Source organism: Microchirus variegatus, assembly GCF_963457635.1.
Source record: "Microchirus variegatus genome assembly, chromosome: 16".
Lineage (NCBI taxonomy): Eukaryota > Metazoa > Chordata > Actinopteri > Pleuronectiformes > Soleidae > Microchirus > Microchirus variegatus.
Genome location: NC_139817.1, coordinates 744,151 through 764,150, shown reverse-complemented (window position 1 = coordinate 764,150; position 20,000 = coordinate 744,151). Strand labels below are relative to the sequence as shown.

The following is a 20,000-nucleotide window of genomic DNA, read 5'->3' as shown; positions in this document are numbered from 1 at the left end:
CGACAAAAGCAGTCAAAACCCACACACCTCGAATTTCATGCTGTGACACAACTCTGGGACTAAACCCAACACACACACACACACACACACACACACACACACACACACTACAACACACACACACAGACTAGCAGACACTGTGTGATTAATAGAAAAGTGAAAAAGCGACAACTTGATGAAAGCTCTCTGAACGTCACACACACACGCACACACACACGCACACACACCCACGCAGACACACACGCAAACACGCACACACACACACACACACAGTGAAGGTCATCATTGATATTTTGTGGACAGACGTTGCGGCAGACGCCTCACATTTCTACTCCTGATCGATATTTAATAGTCACCGCGAAATACACTTCGATACATCACGTTATACATGTTCAGGGGCGTTTTACGTTGGCAGCATAACAGAGCTTTTATTTTGAAGGCCGCGTCCCGTTGTTCTCCCTCATTAAAACAAAGAATCGTATCGTAAAAATCAAGTTTGCGTGTTTGCAGCCTGAGGCTCAGCAGAGACCAGAGACCAGGACTCATCTGGACTCTGGCGCCCCCTGCTGGAACCATCTGCTGCAAGACCGCCTGAGGGCAGACGCCACAGCAGGGGCTGATGGGAAATGTTTGACTGTTTCTTATCGTAAATGAAAAAAAAAAAAAAGATCATTTTGTTTTGTTGGTGGATTTTTTACAGTTTTTAAAGATGATGATGATGATGATGATGTTGATGAAGAAACCAAAGAAAACTCAGGTCTGGACCCAAGACCTGGTCTCAAATCAGATTAGAGGTTTACAGATAATCTGATTAGAAATTAATAATCAAAAGTTCTGATCACACAGAGATTAAAATATCAGCGACCAAAGTCCAGTGTGAGATGGAAAAAAGTAATAAACTAAACTGAACAACACACACAGACACACACACCCACAGACACACACACACACACAGTGAAGTGAATGACAGGATACAAGTTTCCACGGATGCTGAGAAAATTACGTTGTTTATGGGAACAAGAAAATACGACAGAGGGAAATGAAAGTGAGAACAGTGATGGATGACCACACACACACACACACACACACACACACACACACACACAGTTCCTCAGACACAAGGTTCTGCATCATTAGGACCAGGTTCTGGTCTCCATGAAGACTCTACTGGTCCTGACGAGGTCAGTGTTTACGACAGAGGAAACACAGACACCAACACTGTAGCCTGGTCTAAATGTTTAGCTCTGACCTTTGACCTAAACCAAACAAAATGTCCTCACAGAGAGAGGGTTTCATCAAAGAGGTGTCCTCGCAGACACACAACTACTACACACACACACACACACACACACACACACACACACACACACACACACACACACACACACACACACACACACACACACACACACACACACACACACACACACACACACACACACACACACACACACACACACACACACACACACACACACACACACACACACACGAAGTTTACTTCTGCGTTAGTTTTTCAGTTTAAAACTTGGATTTGATTTGGAACGAATACGACGACAACGTTTGTGTCTTCAAGCAAATAAAAGTACAACAAAGTCATCGAGGAAAACAGAGCAGGAGACAGGTGTGTGTGTGTGTGTGTGTGTGTGTGTGTATGCGTGTGTGTGTGTGTGTGTGTGTGTGTGTGTGATGGGGTTAATTAGAGGCTTCAGGCCGTTTTTAAAGAAAAGAAATGTGGACGAGTTTCTGCTGCAGCTCCTCAAACACACACTCTACTCATATATCAGCCAATTACACACACACACACACACACACACACACACACACACAGACACAGACACAGACACACACACAGACACACACACACACACACACACAGCTAAATAAACAGCCACAGGCGTTGGTTTGAAGTATAAAGTGAATAATTAGTTGTCATTAAACACTGACACAGACAGAAATGACGTGAAAACATGAAAACACTAAATGTTTCACAGATTTCAGAATAAAGGTCAAAGTTGAAATCACGTCTCACCTGTTCAGTGTTTTTCTCGCCTGTCGATCTCTGATGACATCAAACACTCACTGTCCTGAGGAGAAGAAAAAAAAGAACGTTCAGGTGCATTCTGGGATATGTAACGTGAACTTTGTGTCATTAGATATCTCAAAAAAAAAAAAAGCTAAAATATTTTGGTCCTGGTATCGTATCAGTGTCTGAGCCTGAGGCTGGATTTCAAATTAAAGGTCAAAATCAGGTCAAATGTTTGGTTTTTAAACGCAGAGCACGAGTGGGCGGAGTCAAAAACAAACTTATACACAAATACATAAACACACATATGATATATGTGTAGTATATATGTTTATGCATATATTATATGCATAAACACACATACATACACACATATAGACATATATATGTGTGTATATGCATATATATGCATAAACACACATATATACACACACATATACACATACATACACACATATAGACATATATATATGCATATACACACATACATGTATATACACACATATATACACATATACACACATAGACATATATATGTATATACATATACACACATATAGACATATACACACATATAGACATATGTATATACATATATACACACATATAGACATATATATGTCTATACATATATAGACATATATATGTATATACATATATACACACATATAGACATATGTATATACATATACACACATATAGACATATATATATTTAAACATATATACACATACATACACATATAGACATATATAAACATACATACACACATATATATAAACATACATGCACATACATACACATATATACATATATACACATACATACACATATAGACATATATAAACATACATACACATATATATAAACATACATACACATAGACATATATAAACACATACACATATATGAATAAACATATATAGACACATATATATATGAATGTATATATATGTATATACATATATATGACTGTAATCACTAAAGCTACATCTTATTTCATTTCATCTTTAAATAAACAGAAATGAAAGTGTTTTCTTCTTCACGTGGAAACAAAGTAATAAATGAATAAAGTGGCTCAGTTTCATTTGTGATGAGTTCACTCCTCTCACTGCAGCGCTAACGCTAACGCTAACAGGAAAGAAAGGGAACGTTCAAGCGTCGCAGATAAAAGAAAAGAATCAATTTGGAGACTAATCTTCATAATGAGACAAGGAAACAGATGAAAGAAGGAGGAGGAGGAGGAAGAGGAAGAGGAGGAAGAGGAAGAGGAAGAGGAGGATGAAGAGGAGAGAGTAATGAACAGAGACCGAGATGCTGCTGAATCAGCAAATCAGCTGTTTTCATTTTCATTTCACAGGAATGACAACGACACGGCAGAGACAGAAGTGACGCTGCAGAGGAGGTGTGTGTGCGTGTGTTCTTGTACTTGCGGCATACTGAGGACCAGTGAGGGGTTTTTAACCAACAAAGTGAGGTCATTTTTACAGAGTGAGGACATTTTGTCCGGTCCTCACTTTGTTTTCATTGAAATCACTTCCTTAGGTTGCTATAACATGCTATACTCAGTTTGTCAAACAAAACAAAAAAATTCTAATTCTGGTCGACATGGTATAGTATGACGGTTGTTGTCAAATTTTGAACCAAAAATTTTGGGTCAAATTTTTTTTGTCAAAGATTTTTTCACATTTTTGGTCAAAAATTTTTGTTTTAATTTTGGTCGACATAGTATAGTATGACATTTTTGTCAAATTTTAGAAAAAAGTTTTCCAGCCCTTTTTGCTCTGGGGCTCCACCTGCAGACATGTTATGGTACTGCAACCAGTAGTTCTTTGTAGATGTCATTCATGAAGTAGATATTTGTAATTTGGTCCTCAGTTTGTCAGCAACCCCGGTCCTCAGTATGCAGCAAGTACAAGAATGGGTGTGTGTGTGCGTGTGTGTGTGTGTGTGTGCAGGGTGAAGTTTGTTTGGCAGCACTTCTAACAATGTGGAGGCCCCTCAGTGTTTCTGCAGCACAGAAAGCTCGGTCCGTCTCATTCGCTCTATCTCAAAGAACCATATGCTTCAAGATAGCACAACCACTGTGTGTGTGTGCGTGTGTGTGTGTGTGTGTGTGTGTGTGTGTGTGTGTGTGCGCGTGTGTGTGTCCCATATGTTCACTCCGCTCACATCCAACATCTAAAACATCCAGATGGCGAAGCATCACTCGACACAATGTCTCCTTCCATCACCAGGAAGTGGAAGACAATAAATATTCATGTTGCGGGGCTTCAGGGAGCGCACGGTTAATATCATATTTTGATAAGAAATAATAAAAAAGAAGAAGAAGAAGAAGAAGAAGAGTTTGTGATTTGAGGAGGGATGAGAAGAGGCTGTGGACTAAATAACCTCAGGGATTGGGATTAAATTTGCAAAGGAAACAAAAGCTCCAAACAAACCCTGATCCATTTCTGAGGCGTTTTATCGCCTTCGCGTCGTCTGCTGATGAACCTGCATCACAGCAGCTACAGAGTTATTTTAGAGAGGAAACAGAAAAGCTGTGTGAGCCGTAGACAAACACCACAGCTCGTTTAAACGTTTCCTCGCTGCAGATTGAAAATAAATGCAGATTTTTCACCTTTTCACACGATTTACTGCAGATCTGCGCTTTATTAAAGCTGCCGTCGCCGCGACGACAAACAGATCTAAACGTTTCCTCGCTGACGACTGAAAATCAGAGCTGGTTTTTTTACTGTTTTTCAAGTTTTTTCGTAACGTGACCTGCAGCTGTTTGTGATTCTGACGTTAGTGTTTAACACTGAAGTACAACTGGATCTGAGGGCGGGAAAGGGATTTATACTTCATTTATACTTCATTTATACTTCATTTATACTTCATTTATACTTCATTTATACTTCATTTATACTTCATCACCGCTGAAGTTTGATCTGAGAGGAAACAACTGAAATATGAGCAGAAGGAACTCAAATCAAGTCAAATCTTCAGGGAAAGTGTGGACTGAAATCTGACAGGAAGTAACTTAAATCTAAGAGGGAAGAGGAAGTAACTTAAATCTAAGAGGGAAGAGGAAGTAACTTAAATCTAAGAGGAAGTAGCTTAAATCTAAGAGGAAGTAGCTTAAATCTTAGAGGGAGGAAGTAGCTTAAATCTAAGCGGAAGTAACTTAAATCTAAGAGGAAGTAGCTTAAATCTAAGAGGAAGTAGCTTAAATCTAAGAGGAAGTAGCTTAAATCTAAGCGGAAGTAACTTAAATCTAAGCGGAAGTAACTTAAATCTAAGAGGAAGTAGCTTAAATCCAAGAGGAAGTAGCTTAAATCTAAGCGGAAGTAGCTTAAATCTAAGAGGAAGTAGCTTAAATCTAAGCGGAAGAAGCTTAAATCTAAGCGGAAGTAGCTTAAATCTAAGAGGAAGTAGCTTAAATCTAAGAGGAAGTAGCTTAAATCTAAGAGGAAGTAGCTTAAATCTAAGAGGAAGTAGCTTAAATCTAAGAGGAAGTAGCTTAAATCTAAGAGGAAGTAGCTTAAATCTAAGCGGAAGTAGCTTAAATCTAAGAGGAAGTAGCTTAAATCTAAGCGGAAGAAGCTTAAATCTAAGCGGAAGTAGCTTAAATCTAAGAGGAAGTAGCTTAAATCTAAGAGGAAGTAGCTTAATCTAAGCGGAAGTAACTTAAATCTTAGAAGAAGTAACTTGAATCTGGCAGGAAGTAAACAAATCTTGGCTCATTCCTTCACAATAAAACAGCTTCTTTTCTCAAAGTCATGGAAAACAAAAGTTTGGTTGAAAATAAGTCACAGGAGTTTTATTTTATTATTCCACAGATTGTTGAAGGTGAGATTTAAATCAACTGAATCTGCAGCTGATTCACCCACACACACACACACACACACACACACACACACACACACACACACACACACACACACACACACACACACACACACACACACACACACACACACACACACACACACACACACACACACACACACACACACACACACACACACACACACACACACACACACACACACACACACACACACACACACACACACACACACACACACACACACACAGTTTTATTAAATTTTCAGGAGGTCATTGTTCATTCTTCTCTCTCTCGCTCGCTCACTGACCCTGCGCTGACCTCTCTCTCTCTCTCACACACACTCACAGACTCACACACACACTCACAGACTCACACACAGATAATTAAAGGGTTATTCAGGTTATTTATAAGCTAAAATATATATTTATAGATTATCATAAGTAACCGTGGTGACTTCACTCTGGGGTTTATTTCATTTTTCAGTCCAAAACTAATGAGTCTCAGAGTCACACACACACACACAGAGACACACACAGACACACACACACAAACAAAAGGGCCAATAAGATCCCAGCAGCTCCCCCTGTTGGTGGCGGTTGGAAGTAAATCACTAGGACTGTATGTTGTTAACATAATGAATGTTAACACGATGCAAATGTTTTCACTTTCTGCACCGAGTCATTTTAAACACAGTGTGTGTGTATGTGTGTGTGTGTGTGTGCGAGTCAGTCAGTGTGTGTGTGTGTGTGTGTGTGTAGGATTTGAAGTAATTAGAACAGGAAACATGCTGTTGCTTTGGTTTCTCTGTGGAATTAAGTTATGCACAGTCAACACACACACACACACACACACACACACACACACACACGCACACACACAAACTTCCTCTTGACCCATTTCCCAAAAACACCCCTCTCTCTCTCTCTCTCTCTCTCTCTCTCTCTCTCTTTCCTAATTATCTTTCTTTCTTTTCATTCTCTATTTTTATTTTTTATTTCTCCTTTATCTTTCTTGACCCAAATCCCTTTCTTTCCTTCCTTCTTTCCTTTTCCTTCTCTCCGTCCTTCCTCTCCTCGTCTTCCTTCCTTTCCTCGTGTGATTAATCTCACGTTCATTTGTTTCGTCTGACGATGAAAACACTTCAGAAGAAGAAGAAGAAGAAGAAGAAGAAGAAGAAGAAGAAGAAGAAGAAGACGAGTGAGTCATGTGATCATGAAGCGGAAAGAAAACGGAGGAATTTCTTTGTTTACGTAGATTTGTCTTTAGAGACGAGAAGAAGAGAAGGAAACAAGAGAAGGAAACGAGAGAAGGAAACAAGAGAAGAAGCAGTGAATGGAAAAATAACATGAAAATGAGTGTGTGTGTGTGTGTGTGTGTGTGTGTGTGTGTGTGTGTGTCGTTCCATCTCCTGTTCCCGCTCTTTTCTCCCTCCATTATCTCCACCTCTCTCTCTCTCTCTCTACTCATTTCAGAGGATTTAAGATGTGGCTTCATCATCATCATCATCATCATCATCATCATCATCATCATCATCATCAACAACAAGGTTGTGTTTGTGCAGAAACAAACAAACAAACAAACAAACCCTCACAAGTCAAACTTTGACTCTGATTTACTCACAAAAACCAACCAAAGAGTTTAAAACATTCAGGACTCAAAGTGTCATCGTCATCAAGAACATGTGAGAACATGAAGAACATGAAGAACATGAAGAACATGTGAGAACACGAAGAACACGTGAGAACATGAAGATCATGAAGAACATGAAGAACATGGAGAACACGAAGAACACGTGAGAACATGAAGATCATGAAGAACACGAAGAACACGTGAGAACATGAAGATCATGAAGAACATGAAGAACATGAAGAACACGCGAGAACATGAAGAACACGTGAGAACATGAAGATCATGAAGAACATGAAGAACATGTGAGAACATGAAGAACACGCGAGAACATAAAGAACATGAAGAACACGTGAGAACATGAAGAACACGTGAGAACATGAAGATCATGAAGAACATGAAGAACATGCGAGAACATGAAGAACACGCGAGAACATGAAGAACATGAAGAACACGTGAGAACATGAAGAACACGTGAGAACATGAAGATCATGAAGAACATGAAGAACATGTGAGAACATGAAGAACACGTGAGAACATGAAGAACATGTGAGAACATGAAGAACACGCGAGAACATGAAGATCATGAAGAACATGTGAGAACATGAACAACATGAAGATTATGAAGATCATGAAGAACATGAAGAACATGTGAGATCATGAACAAAGTTCAAAGTCACAGTGGCCTCACAAATCAGAGGTGGACATGTGGACGTGTCAGGAGACACTGTGGTCGCCATGGAAACGGTTCATCTGAGGCGTGAAGGACCTGGAACATGTTTACTCTCATAACGACGTCACAGACCGAGAAGAAGAAGAAGAAGTCGTAAACCTAGACGAGGTCACAGCGTCTCCTCTGTCTCCTGATTGGACGTCCTCCGTCCACCCTGCTCTGTCTCCTGATTGGACGTCCTCCGTCCACCCTGCTCTGTCTCCTGATTGGACGTCCTCCGTCCACCCTGCTCTGTCTCCTGATTGGACGTCCTCCGTCCACCCTGCTCTGTCTCCGTCCCTGAGGGACATCAGACGTCCTCATGAGCAGATGTTTCTGTTTAAAGCTGTGGTTCATAAACTCTGGGTCGAGGCCACAGATGAGTCACCCTACATATTTCTTGGGTCCCCAAATCCCCAGACTCCTCCCCCTTTCATTTAATAAAAACCAGCTGTCGCAAATTTCACTACCAGGCCACGCCCCCTCCTCCTCTCCCTCACTCAGCTCTCAGCCCACATTCTTGGCATTTAAAAAAAAAATCTAACATTGGGCGGAGTCAACTTCAGAAGGCGGGGTTTAGTTACACGTCAACAGAAGTGAGGTAATCTGATCATGTTAAAATAAGTTTAGATAAAGCTTCACATACACATTTATCTCATTCATCAGGATATAAACCAGGAGTTTAACTCAGAGTTAACACTGAACCTGGATTAACTAAACCTGCTGACTCACACACACACACACACACACACACACACACACACACACACACACACACACACACACACACACACACACACACACACAGTTCCCCAACTACTCTTAAAGGGACAGTAACAGTTTATACGAGGTGCTCAAACACATCAGTGCTGACTGAACTCTGTGAACTGGAAAATAAACTGAGAAAAACAAAAGACTCAGTAAAATCTGTGTTAGTTTAAGAACATGATCAAGTCTTTATAAACCACTCACTATCACACACCAAAGTCACTCACTCTCCCACACCAAAGTCACCCACTCTCCCACACCAAAGTCACTCACTCTCCCACACCAAAGTCCCCCACTCTCCCACACCAAAGTCACTCACTCTCCCACACCAAAGTCACTCACTCTCCCACACCAAAGTCAATCACTCTGTCACACCAAAGTCACTCTCTCCCACACCAAAGTCACTCACTCTCCCACACCAAAGTCACTCACTCTCTCACACCAAAGTCACTCACTCTCCTCACACCAAAGTCACTCACTCTCCTCACACCAAAGTCACTCACTCTCCCACACCAAAGTCACTCACTCTCCCACACCAAAGTCACTCACTCTCTCACACCAAAGTCACTCACTCTCCCACACCAAAGTCACTCACTCTCTCACACCAAAGTCACTCACTCTCTCACACCAAAGTCACTCACTCTCCCACACCAAAGTCACTCACTCTCCCACACCAAAGTCACTCACTCTCCCACACCAAAGTCACTCACTCTCCCACACCAAAGTCACTCACTCTCCCACACCAAAGTCACTCACTCTCCTCACACCAAAGTCACTCACTCTCCCACACCAAAGTCACTCACTCTCCTCACACCAAAGTCACTCACTCTCCCACACCAAAGTCACTCACTCTCCTCACACCAAAGTCACTCACTCTCCCACACCAAAGTCACTCACTCTCCCACACCAAAGTCACTCACTCTCCTCACACCAAAGTCACTCACTCTCCCACACCAAAGTCACTCACTCTCCCACACCAAAGTCACTCACTCTCCCACACCAAGGTCACTCACTCTCCTCACACCAAAGTCACTCACTCTCCCACACCAAAGTCACTCACTCTCCCACACCAAAGTCACTCACTCTCCTCACACCAAAGTCACTCACTCTCCCACACCAAAGTCACTCACTCTCCCACACCAAAGTCACTCACTCTCCCACACCAAAGTCACTCACTCTCCCACACCAAGGTCACTCACTCTCCTCACACCAAAGTCACTCACTCTCCCACACCAAAGTCACTCACTCTCCCACACCAAAGTCACTCACTCTCCTCACACCAAAGTCACTCACTCTCCTCACACCAAAGTCACTCACTCTCCCACACCAAAGTCACGTGTCTTTTTTTTCGTCCTCGTTGATGAAAAAACCTTCAGCTCGTTTCTAAACTCCTCTCGTTCCTCGAGGATTTAATCTGCGATGACGGCGAGTGAATCCAGATTCAGACGCTCATTCATGATTCAGGGAAACAGTGAATTATAAATATACGACGTTAGCGTATTCAGAATATATGTCGCTGTAATGAGGGACGCTCAAATCTGCAGCTTTTTAATGATCAGATTTGACTTTTTATACATCATTTATTTAATGGAATCGATTTGACCAATAAACACCAGGCAATATTTATCAGAAGATCAATAAATCACGGCTGAATTTTGCCGAATAAACCCGGGATTTTCAGAGATCTCAGTAGATTTTAACGAGACGAGTGAAATAAATGAGTAAGTTAATAAAAACACACGCACTGAAGAGATAAATGAGCAATTTAACGCATAAATATACACATTTTTCACATCAATGTGTTCAATTATCACTTTATCTCACACACCATGTGTGTGTGTGTGTGTGTGTGTGTGTGTGTAATAATAATAATAATCGATTTCAGTGTTAAAAACTGGACAAATTATTTACAGATAAATAAATAAATATATTTGCATATATGCAAATGAATGATTTATTTACCTGTTGAGTTTTCAGGTGAGCGTGTGACGACGTTCAAATCGACTCCTGTGAAGAAAACAAACGTGATTAAACTTTAGATTTCAATAAATAAATAAAGATCATAAAACAGTGACAGACAGGGGGCGCTGTTCGTTCATATACTACATACACCTACACTTTCACGTCTCGCCACTTCCTGTCAGCCCTTTTGTCAAAGCTCCGCCCCCCCCCAAATACACAGGAAGTTGTAAGCAAGGTGTAAACAATAACGTGCTAGCTCGCTAACTCGCTAAAACGTCGTCATCGTCTCTCTGCTGCAGGTGGGCGGGGTCAGTGAGTTGCGGGCGGCTGGCTCAGCCAATCCTTTCACAGGACACGTGCGGGTGGGCGGGGTCAGTGAGTGACAGACCGGTGCTTCAGCCAATCGTTTTACAGGACGAGAAGACGATTAAAAAAACAACAGCAGTGAAAAAAATCACTGACCGCAGCTTTAACACAAGGTTAATTATGAGGAGAAACACACACACACAGTGAAACACACAGTGAAACACACAGTGACACACACACACACACACACACACACACACACACACACACACGTTAATTGCAGATAAACGAGCGTCACTTTAGCTTCAATGACTTTGTTTAATCAGACTTTAGTGATCCATGTCGTTCAGACCAAACTAATCAACCTCCTGCACACAGATCATCCACGAATCTGTCCACACACACACACACACACACACACAGTTTGACCTCTGAATATCTACGCACGTATTTAGCGCCACCTTCAGGCCGGCACATGCACTCCAGCATCTACAGCTTTTCATGCACAAAGGAAACTCACTGATAAAACAGATTTAAACTCAATTATAACGTAAACAAACCAAAAATGCAGAATAATTTAAAAAAAGTTAAAAGCATAAAATAAGACGTAAAAACCATCATTTACTCTAAAATACATACATATACATACATACATACATATATATGTATATATACATACATACATACATACATACATACATATGTATATACACATACATATGTATATACACATACATACATATGTATATACACATACATATGTATATATACATACATACATATGTATATACACATACATACATACATATATACACATACATACATACATATGTATATACACATACATATACGTATATAAACATGTATGTATATATACGTATATATACATACATGTATATATACATACATATATACACATGCATACATATACATACATTCATATATATATATATACATATATACATACATACAAACATATATATATACATATATTAACATATACATACATATATATACACATACATATATAAACATATATTCACACATATATACACACATATATATTTACATTTATACACACACATATACATATATACACACATATACACACACACACATATATATACATACAAACATATATATATACATAGATATTAACATATATATATGTATATATATATATATATATATATATATATACACATACACATATATATACACACACACATATACACACATATATGTATGTATGTGTATATATATCGATATATGTATATAATATCTAGACGCTGATGTTCATGTAGTTTGTCTAAAAACAGAGCAGCAGATCATATATAATATATAACATGTATACATATATACATTTATATATATATATATGTACATATATATATCTTCTTAAACCATAAGAAAGGCCTCGATGACAGGATGATTGCGTCCGTAACATATTTACTGAGGTTGTTTTATGGAACGCGTCGTTAAATTCATCCTCTCCACTTTTAAAAACCCCGGGGACGACGAGCAGATTTAATGATTTCATGATTTAACGACGCTTTTCCAGCAGGAATAAAATAAAAAAAAAAGCTGACAATAGAGGAAACAAAAGAGCAGACTGAAGGTTCTGCTTATGTTTAACAAGTGGTTCCAACGCCACGAAACAGAACCAGAACAAATGTTTGTTAAAGACGTTAAAGGAGAAACTGTGAGAAACAAGGAAACGTCTCATGACGATGTTTAAAGTGACCACACTGTGTCACACAGACAGAAGAAGAACAGAATAAAGTCAAACAGGAAGTAAATCTGTGTGAAACCGGACTGGAAAACACAAATATTAACCTCAGCAGGAGGAGGAGACCAAACATGGAGCTAAAAACAGATAAAATAGAGAAGTTAAGCTGCTTTTACAACAAATAAAAAGCTGATGATGTTATAACTTTACTTGTGAGTCACTTGTATTAACCTCAGCAGGAGGAGGAGACCAAACATGGAGCTACAAACAAATAAAATAGAGAAGTTAAGCTGCTTTTACAACAAATAAAAAGCTGATGATGTTCTTTACTTTTACTTGTGAAACACTTAAATTAACCTCAGCAGGAGGAGGAGACCAAACATGGAGCTAAAAAAAGCGAGAAAATTCCCCATTTACACAAAAATTAGAATCACATTTGACTTGAAAACATGTCGGAGATGAAAAAATGAGCTAAAAAGAGAAAAAATACACCAAAAATCAATCAAATTTGCTTGCGATGTTATTACTGCATCATATTTATGTCTCTCAGAGAGTGGAGGAGACCAAACATGGAGCAAATACAGAACTTTGAGCTGCTTTTTAACAACAAACAAAAAGCTCATAATGTTCTAACTTGACTTGTGAGTCACTTGTGTTAACCTCAGCAGGAGGAGGAGACCAAACATGGAGCTAAAAACAGATAAAATAGAGAAGTTAAGCTGCTTTTACAACAAATAAAAAGCTGATGATGTTCTTTACTTTTACTTGTGAAACACTTAAATTAACCTCAGGAGGAGGAGGAGACCAAACATGGAGCTAAAAAAAAGCGAGAAAATTCCGCATTTACACGAAAATTAGAATCACATTTGACTTGAAAACATGTCGGAGATGAAAAAATGAGCTAAAAAGAGAAAAAATACACCAAAAATCAATCAAATTTGCTTGCGATGTTATTACTGCATCATATTTATGTCTCTCAGAGAGTGGAGGAGACCAAACATGGAGCTAAAACAGAACTTTTAGCTGCTTTTAACAACAAACAAAAAGCTAATAATGTTCTAACTTGACTTGTGAGTCACTTGTGTTAACCTCAGCAGGAGGAGGAGACCAAACACGGAGCTAAAAATCCAGGAAATACTGCGTTCACACTGAACAGGAAGCACATTTTCGCGTTGCGTTACTTGTTGCGAGTTTTTCTACAAACAAACTGCAGATATATGCTCATTAACACTTTGTCTCCAATCACGACGCTAAACTCAGTCCAGGTATTTCAACGTAAATCACGTGATCACCAGATGCTAACGTCGCGCGTTCCGACGGCAAATTACACAGGAAAAATTAGCTGTAACCGCAATCGTTAGCTGCACGTTAGCGCGCCTGTTGATCTACAGGTCGAGGGTCAGTGCGCGGCGGCGGCGGCGGCGTCGCTGTGGTGGGCGTGGCCAGAGCAGAGACACTGGTGTAACGCGACACCATGGTGTTTTTTTTTCTTTTCCCGATGTTTGGTAAAGACGCTCAGGTTCACGACAATAAAATCCAATAAGTGAAGAAGTTAACGCCTGCATTCTTGGAATTCCCCGCCTCCGTCATATCGACGCCCGTATCAGATGAACACACACACACACACACACACACACACACACACACACACACTTTAAACTACAGGAACACCGGAGACGAAACATTATACACACCCTACAGCTGAGAGATATTTATCTACTGTGTGTAAACTGACACCCACACACAGAGAGAGTGTGTGTGTGTATGTGTGTGTGTGTGTGTGTGTGTGTGTGTGTGTGTGTGTGTGTGTGTGTGTGTGTGTGTGTGTGTGTGTGTGTGCGTGTGTGTCCGGTGTGATTTGCAGCCCGATGAGCTTTTTACCGACTGAGAATTTTTATGACTTTAGTTATAAAGAGTATTATTTACAATATACCATATTATCACATGATACGATATGCCGATATTAATACGATCACAACGTTTAATACGATATTGTCACGACCTTTATTACGATGTTATCACAATATTTAATACAATGTAATCTCGATATTCAATACGATATTCAATACGATATTTAATACGATATTTAATACGATATTTAATACGATGTTAATACGATATTTAATACGATGTTATCGCGATATTTAATACAATGTTATCACGATATTCAATACAATATTGTCACAATATTTATTACGATGTTATCACGATATTTAATACGATGTTATCACGATATTTAATACGATGCTATCACGATATTTAATACGATGTTAAAACGATATTTAATACGATGTTATCAAGATATTTAATACGATGTTAATACGATATATTTAATACGATGTTATCGCGATATTTAATACGATGTTATCGCGATATTTAACACGATGTTATCTCGATATCCAATAAGATATTGTCACGACATTTATTACAATGTTATCATGATATTTAATACGATATTGTCAAGATATTTAATACGATGTTATCCCGATATTAAATAATATGTCTCAACATTAATTACGATACTATCACGATATTTATTATGATATTATTGCAATAGTTAAGCCACAATACGATATTATCACGATATTTAATACGATGTTATCGCGATATTTAATACGATGTTATCGCGATATTTAACACGATGTTATCTCGATATCCAATAAGATATTGTCACGACATTTATTACAATGTTATCATGATATTTAATACGATATTGTCAAGATATTTATTACGATGTTATCACGATATTAAATACGATGTCGCGACATTAAATACGATACTATCAAGATATTTATTATGATATTGCAATAATTAAGCCACAATACGATATCTTGATATGATATCATCACGATATTTAATACGATGTCATCACGATATTTAATATGATATTAAATATGATATTTAAGCCACGATATTATATTATCGCGATATATATCACGATATTATATTATCGCGACATTTCATACGATATTAAATATTAAATACGTATTTAAATAATATTAAATACGATAATATTGTATTTAATGCGATATTATTGCGATATTTAAGCCACGATACTATATTATCATGATATTTGAAGTCACAAAACGACAATAGATTTTTTTAGGATGCTAATCCACGATCAGTTTAAAAAAAACTTGTATGCTAAAAAAAAAAGTGATACTTTGAAACGCGATATATCTCCACGTAAAATATCAACGTATAATGTTTTGCTTCTCCTCAAGTTTCAATGTCGACGACTTTAGTAAAACAATGATCGATTGATTTCTTCTCTGGTTTTTGGTGTAGCAGTGCTACAGCGCCACATACAGGCCTGGAGTATGAACTACAGTCATATACATGTGGACATGAGGTTTAAACTGCTCTTCCTCACACACACACACACACACACACAGACACAGACACAGACACAGACACAGACACACACACACACACACACACACACACACACACACACACACACACACACACACACACACACACACACACACAGGATTTCCTTTCACGCTCAATTGAGACCAAAGAAACTTTGACGAGAACGAAGAGCATGAAAAGATAATCTGAACACGCACACACACACACACACGTGCGCACACACACACACTAACACACACACACCGACACACACCTGTGTCAATATTGTACCAGCTTCACACACACAAACATCAACAGCCTAAAAACAGTGTTAACATGAGGAAACATGCAGCTTATACACAGTGTGTGTGTGTGTGTGTGTGTGTGTGTGTGTGTGTGTGTGTGTGTGTGTGTGTGTACAGGAATTGAGTGGGACATAATTACAACGTTCTGTCTGAACAGCATCCGATTAAAATCCTGAGGTTTTTATGGTGAACCTTTGAAGAGCAGTTCACACACACACACACACACACACACACACACACACACACACACACACACACACACACACACACACACACACACAAACACACACACACACATTCTTGTACTTGCTGCATACTGAGGACCAGCATTTCCACTTTATAAATCAACACAATTACAAATATCTACTTCATGAATGACATCTATAAAGAACTACTGGTTGCAGTACCGTAACATGTCTGCAGGTGGAGCCCCAGAGCAAAAAGGGCTGGAAAACTTTTTTAATTTTTTTTTAATTTTTTTTTTTACATTTTGGTCCAAAATTTGACAAAAACATGATACTGAACTAGGTCGTCCAAAATTAGGGGAAAAAAATTTGACCCAAAATTTTTTGGTCCAAAATTTGACAAAAACGTCATACTAAACTATGTCGTCCAAAAAAAAAAAAAAATTTGACCCAAAATTTTTGGTCGAACATTTGAAAAAAAAATTTTTACCCAAAAATCTTGGTCCAAAACTTGAAAAAAATGTTTTACCCAAAATTTGGGAAAAAAATTTTACCCAAAATTTTGGGTCCAAAATTTGAAGAAAAAAAATTTGACCCAACATTTTGGTCCAAAATTTGACAAAAACGTCATACTATACTATCTCATCCAAAAGTTGAAAAAATAAAATAATTAAAAAAAAAAATTTGGTCCAAAATTTGACAAAAACGTCATACTATACTATGTCGTATTTTTTTTTTTTTTGACAAATTGAGTATAGCATGTTATAGCAACCTAAGGAAGTGATTTCAATGAAAACAAAGTGAGGACCGGCCAAAATGTCCTCACTCTGTAAAAATGACCTCACTTTGTTGGTTAAAAAGCCCTCACTGGTCCTCAGTATGACACAAGTACAAGAACACACACACACCCCTGAAAAATGACACATATGTGGGGTTTAAAACCAGTCGTCGATAAACGTTTGTGCTTCTTTACGTTTAAAAACAAACAAAGCTACGTCGCAGTGAGAGGACGACGACTCGCTCAAAGGTCACGACCCTCGGCTCCAACAACGACCTGGCAAACACCAGGGGTCAAAGGTCACCTCGTGTCTCAGGCTTTTAAAGATTTCACGACAGAAGTCGCCGTCTCTTTCTTTGATGACTCGGCCCTTCAGAATAAAAGCCTCTGTGCCGCGGCGTCCGCGGTGGTTCAGTGGATTAGACAGAGAACCTGCAGAGCTCTGGCTCTGAGCGTCTGTGATCAAACCCCCCGCTGTGGTGAAATCATCAATTATTTCATTCATGGATTCATCTCTGAGAGAAAAAAATCAATCATTAAAGTTCAAAAAACAAAGAAACGAGAGAAAATTCTGACCCAGAAAAAAAACTTCACCATCATTAACTGGAGTTACTCAGTAAAACTACGACAGTACTGCGCTCTGTGGTACTTCTACACACAGTATTTGTCACAACTGTGTCACAAACGAGCGAGAGTGGGATTAATAAACTGCTGTGGATTAATAAACTGCTCACGCTGTGGATTAATGTGGATTTTTAGCTCGAGGTTAAAGAAAAACACGGAAATGATGTTTTTGTTCAAATCGCTGAACTGTGACTTTTGTTCTGTCTGTGTGTGTGTGTGTGTGTGTGTGTGTGTGTGTGTGTGTGTGTGTGTGTGTGTGTGTGTGTGTGTGTGTGTGTGTGTGTGTGTGTGAAGCCAGAGGTTAGGAGGTGAAGGGAGAACAAAAATGAGAACAGCATGTTTAATGGAAGTGACAGAAATAAACCTTTATACCAACAAATCCCTGCACACACACGCACATACACACACATGCACGCTAACACACACGCGCGCACACACACGCGCGCGCACACACACCACATTAGTAACTCAGATTAAAATCGAACGCGTGTCTTTGTGATTAATACGAGGCTCAGCGTCAGGTTTTGTATTTAAAGTTCTGTTTGAACGATTCATAACTAATTCTTCTTTATTTCCGTCTATTTACTGTTTAACTGACGCTTCACTTCCTGTGTTTACATTAACAAACAGAAGAAAAGGTTCTGAGGTTTATCTCACTGTTAAACTGATGTTAGTAAACCACCCACTCTCCCACACCAAAGTCACTCACTCTGCGACACCAAAGTCATTCACTCTGCCACACCAAAGTCACTCACTCTGCGACACCAAAGTCATTCACTCTGCCACACCAAAGTCACTTACTCTGCCACACCAAAGTCACTCACTCTCCCACACCAAAGTCACTCACTCTGCCACACCAAAGTCACTCACTCTGCCACACCAAAGTCACTCACTCTCCCACACCAAAGTCACTCGCTCTCCCGCACCAAAGTCACTCACTCTCATGCACCAGTCACTCACTCTCCCGCACCAAAATCACTCACTCTCACACCAAAGTCACTCACTCTCATGCACCAAAGTCACTCACTCTCATGCACCAAAGTCACTCACTCTCATGCACCAAAGTCACTCACTCTCCCACACCAAAGTTACTCACTCTCCCACACCAGTTACTCACTCTCCCACACCAGTTACTCACTCACTCTCCCACACCAAAGTCACTCACTCTCCCACACCAGTTACTCACTCACTCTCCCACACCAGTTACTCACTCACTCTCCCACACCAGTTACTCACTCTCCCACACCAGTTACTTACTCACTCTCCCACACCAAAGTCACTCACTCTGCCACACCAAAGTCACTCACTCTCCCACACCAAAGTCACTCACTCTCCTCACACCAAAGTCACTCACTCTCCCACACCAAAGTCACTCGCTCTCCCGCACCAAAGTCACTCACTCTCATGCACCAGTCACTCACTCTCCCGCACCAAAATCACTCACTCTCACGCACAAAAGTCACTCACTCTCCCACACCAAAGTCACTCACTCTCCCACACCAAAGTCACTCACTCTCCCACACCAAAGTCACTCACTCTCCCACACCAAAGTCACTCACTCTCCTCACACCAAAGTCACTCACTCTCCTCACACCAAAGTCACTCACTCTCCCACACCAGTTACTTACTCTCCCACACCAAAGACCAAGACGAAAATATGTCCTAAAGGATAAAACTTATAACTTTTCAAGTCATTTCAAGTCTGTTTCAGTAAAGTCTGTCTCATCAGAGTTTGTCTTCTGTTGTCTCTGCTCAGACAGGAAGTTGATGTGCAGTGTGTGGGCGGAGTTTGT

The 20,000-nt window shown here is 39.5% G+C and overlaps 1 protein-coding gene across 1 annotated transcript in view; it reads right to left on the bottom strand.

The window, feature by feature from the left end:
• LOC310938617 (plexin-B2-like) overlaps positions 1-20,000 on the bottom strand; it is an 88,588-nt gene that overhangs the window by 55,793 nt on the left and 12,795 nt on the right. The window contains exons 2-3 of the mRNA XM_083903156.1: positions 10,927-10,971; positions 2,033-2,087 (exon numbers count right to left, since the gene is read on the bottom strand). The gene's annotated coding sequence lies outside the window, so the exon portion shown is untranslated. The remainder of the gene's footprint in view (positions 1-2,032; positions 2,088-10,926; positions 10,972-20,000) is intronic.